The sequence below is a fragment of the Nelumbo lutea genome, chromosome 5 (assembly GCF_056320005.1).
Source record: "Nelumbo lutea isolate HS-2025 chromosome 5, American lotus-T2T, whole genome shotgun sequence".
Lineage (NCBI taxonomy): Eukaryota > Viridiplantae > Streptophyta > Magnoliopsida > Proteales > Nelumbonaceae > Nelumbo > Nelumbo lutea.
In genome coordinates this window covers 52967037-52971291 of record NC_142688.1, presented here as the reverse complement: position 1 = coordinate 52971291, position 4255 = coordinate 52967037, and the positions used below count along the sequence as shown (strand labels likewise).

General features: G+C 40.1%; 1 pseudogene; it reads left to right on the top strand.

Moving 5' to 3' along the window:
- The first annotated feature begins 331 nt into the window (after positions 1-331).
- On the top strand, positions 332-1044 carry LOC148852426 (uncharacterized; annotated as a pseudogene).
- The last annotated feature ends 3211 nt before the right edge of the window (positions 1045-4255 follow it).

Here is a 4255-nt window from a genome sequence, read left to right as displayed (position 1 = left end):
GGCCGCATTCGGGTGTGTCATCCTATCTAGGATCCACATTATAAATAAATTTAATTTATAAAAATAGATTTAAATGGAGGACGATCCTTTGTATTTTTTTATGGGTTTTTAGTGGATAAAGGCAACTTTTTGCCCTAATATTAAAAAAATAGCATTTTTTATATAATAACTTAAATGAGATAGTTTTTTTGAAAAAATATCAAATAGAGCTATTGCTCGTCGTCCTCCTCTGTTGTATTCATGAGAACAGAGCTTTCACCAAAAAAAACTCTAGTGGTGGAGTATTTTTTAGCTTAACCCACTCTCAAGAAACAGCCTTCTCCTAAGTGAGGACATCCTCATTCCTCACCCAACCTTTTTCCCTTATAAATTCTCATTAACCAATCACATATCTCTGTCGATCCAACGCGATAAACCTCAGCTTTCTTTGCCTTCCTTCACACACTCCAAAAAATGAGGGCAGGTGATACCTTCGACACCACAACCAGAGTGGCCACTGGATTCACAGCCACGACAGCGTCAACACCGAAGTCGGTGGCAGCCGGTGCGGGCCAGCACTCACCATGGCACTCTCCGGTGCCGTACCTCTTTGGGGGCTTGGTGGCCATGTTGGGTCTTATAGCTTTTGCTCTACTGATCCTCGCCTGTTCCTACTAGAAGCTCTCTGGGGAGTTAGAAGGGGGAGAAGGCGGTGAGAGGGAAGCAGAGAACGGGGACGAGAAGGCCCGTGAAGCCATCAAAATTCCAATTTCTTGGTTTCACCCATCTCGAGCAAGGCTTCTGCATTCATAGATGATAGACAAAACAAGAATGATGACAGCAGAATCGCCCCAAAGAGAAATCAGAGAATACTGGGAAAGCCAAGGCGAGTAACCATGACGAGAACCAGACAGGAAATAGAGAGACCCAAGAGCAGAGCCGGTGAGCCTTGTTCTAATTTTTCTTTTTTATCACAAAGAAAAAAAAATGTCGATGCTTGATGTGGAGAGCTCGTATTTCAAGTTTTGGGTTGGTTTCTGAGTATGAGCGGAGTGCTTAAATGGATGTGAGCTCTCCTTGGAGGAAGAGGAGGAGAGATCAGAGTCGTAAATTTTCATTTTATTTTTCTTTTATTGAATTGTTCTGGGAATGTAAATTTGTGATGAGAAGAATTGATCGGTAGCTTTTTTCATAAATCTTTTTCCTCTGGTTTTTACGTTTTTGAGTTCAGAGACTGAGGATTAAGAACACTGGGTTGCAATGAAGCAAATTTTCCCCAAGATAGAGTAAAGAGATATTGATTTCTGGTACGATCCTAGCTTTTAAAAACTACTAGAAACAGAAACTTGTGTGTTTCACATTAAAAGAGGAGGGCTTGAATGCTTGATACACTGCAGAAGCCATTTGATTGAACCACCGACCATTCAGCCAGGCAGATTTGTCTCTTACAGTGAATAATTGTAGAAGCCCAGATTTGTGTTTATGACAAACAGAGATCAGCTATTCAGAATGGTATAGATGATTGATTTTAATCCAATGGCTGGTTGGAGATGGGTCTAAAAATAACTGTTGAAAGAGAGAAGAATTCCATTCAACCGAGATTCTTGTTTTTTCTCACAGAGGCAGAAGAGGAAGAAAAGCAACATTAATGATGAGGATGATTTGGCCCGATGTACGAAATGGTGACACATGGATCTGACTCAGCACGAGCAATAGCTCAACATCGTGGCCTAGTACTACTAAGTAACGAGCCCATAAAGCCGCTCGCTACATTGTAGCTCACAAAAGAAGGAGCTCACCACAATGCGAGCTCTGGGTTTCCCGAGCTACCCCGAAAGAGATACTTCGAGGCAACTTTAGCACGCGAGCTAGGGAAACCAGCTCGCGCGTGCCCCCAGGCAAATAAGTCATCCCAGGGACCAACTCTACTAAGGGTAACCTTGGAGCATTCCAAGCTCGCTACAAAGTAGCTCATGAACGAGCAGTACGAGCGTTCCTCAAGAAGCTTTCATCTGACAGGCTGTAACGATCAGACTGCGCCACATCCCTTAACCGACAACGCAGTCCCTGTCCTTTCGACAGTCTACACCCACGTCTCTCAGCAGGCGAAGGCGCGCCTGCCCTTTGGAGACGTGTCACTCACCCGGGCAAGGAATACGTTACAACGGCAACCTGCGCAGGTAACGGTTGTGGCAGGGGCCCAGTGGCGGTTATCCCCGATCTGACAAGAACGCCCCTATAATTGCCCTCAGGGTAGAAGAGAAACTCCTTCAGACTTCTAATCTCTCAAGCATAGTGACAAAGCGTGATCTACACTCTTAGCTACCGCACACTCCTTTTCTCTTTTCCCTGCATGAACCAATCAGCAGCCAGCTAAGAATGCCCAAATCATGCCGCATCAAGTACCACTGCCCTTCTTTAATATTTTCCCCAAAAAAAAACTATCATCTTTTAGTTATTATACCAAAACATTATTTTTTATTAATATTAAGGGTAAAAAATTACTTTTATCTGCTAGAAACCCTATATTCTTTATATAAATATAAACATTTTTATACCATACCCTTGACAAGAACAGCCGATGAGGCATTGAAAATGTTTCCTGATAAATAAAATGATTCCAGATTACGAAATATTTGGCATCCTGCTGGTAAAGGTGGTACACTTTCAATGTTACCAAGTTCCAATTCTTTTACATTGGTGGCTTTGCATAGATCTGCACGCGTTAATACCAAATATTTTATTAAAGTTTGATAAACAATAGATGATCATTTTAACTTTTATTTAGTTGGTACTTGGTACAAGTAAAACGTTGATCTTTTTTATATGTTATTAGTAATTAAATAACATATCATATGAATTATCACTAATTCACTGCATGTGGTGCTTCCCTTTAGCCTCATAACCTGTTTATGGACATACCGTTGAGGACACCCGGGGAACCCTGCAGAGTATAAAATTATACTCTTTGGCTCTTTGCACATGCATGCACTTAATATTCCAAATTAACTTACTTGCTCCTTTTATATAAATTAATTCAGTGGTAATTAATTAGAGCTTATTTTTTGCCACGTGTCTGCATCATATCATAATTCCTGTTGTTTAATAAACGATTACCTGTTAATAGCGAAGAGGAGATATTGCGTTGATTCCGAGTCAAGTACGCTGTTTCCAAGTAGGGAAGAGCACGTCCTCGGCACCCAGGGAGTCCATCGTTGCTAAGATTGTTCCCACTCACATCTAGATACTTGAGATTGTGAAATTCACATAATGCTGTGGAATACAATAAATTGATAAATAAATAATATTTTCGTCAATAAATCATGAATTCTCTTCCAAAACGTTATTTCATATGCTGGCAAAATTAATTAAATTCAACTATTTGATTGTGATTTGTGAACCACCTAGTGTTATTTATTCTGGAACTTCTGTCTAAATCTAATCCATGCACAGAGGTCTTGATGTGAATAAATAACTAAAAGAAAAGAAATAATTAATGCATGTAAATACAAGGTTTTAAAAATTGATCTAGAAATGGAACCGTTCTAGCTATCAGTTTTCGGGTCAGTGATTCAGCCATTCGGGTTGAACGGTTTGGAGAGTTTACATATTAGGGTAAATATTTATATGAGATTTGAGAAGAAAGAAAAAAAGAGATGTGGGCTGAGAAAAGAAAAAGAATTGGAGAAGAGATATTGTCCGCTCAGAAAGAAAAAAGGAAGAAAGAAAGAAAGGAAGGAGAAAGGAAAAAAAGAAAAGAAGAGAAGAGAAAGGAAGGAGAGGAGGGAAGAAGAAGGAAGAGGAGAGGATGATTCAACACTCACCAGTGACGGTGACAAGAAGGTGGTGGCAACAGATGCAGATCTGAGCTCTGAGTTCTCGGATCTCAGATCTGGCATCAATTTCTCTAAAACACATGTAGTCCTCTTCTTCTTCTCTCTTTGTGCTGGATCTAAGATCTCAGTTCTCCTCTGTGTAACTTTATATTATGAACCGCTGTTTAGGTCAAACGAGTCGACGGTTCAACTGTCCGAGTCAGCGGTTTTCTAATAAAATTAATGGTTTTTGATCCAAGAACAGGTTAGGGGTGAAACAGAACCAATTGCTTGAATGGTTTACAGGCTGAACGATTTAGACGACAACGATTCAAAAACATTATACAAGTATTAGATGATAGAGGCATGTAACTAATTAATTAGTAATTTCCTTGTGGCATGATCCAACCTCCAATGTTGTTGTCAGCTAAATTTAGGGATTGCAAGTGTTGTAAGTGAGT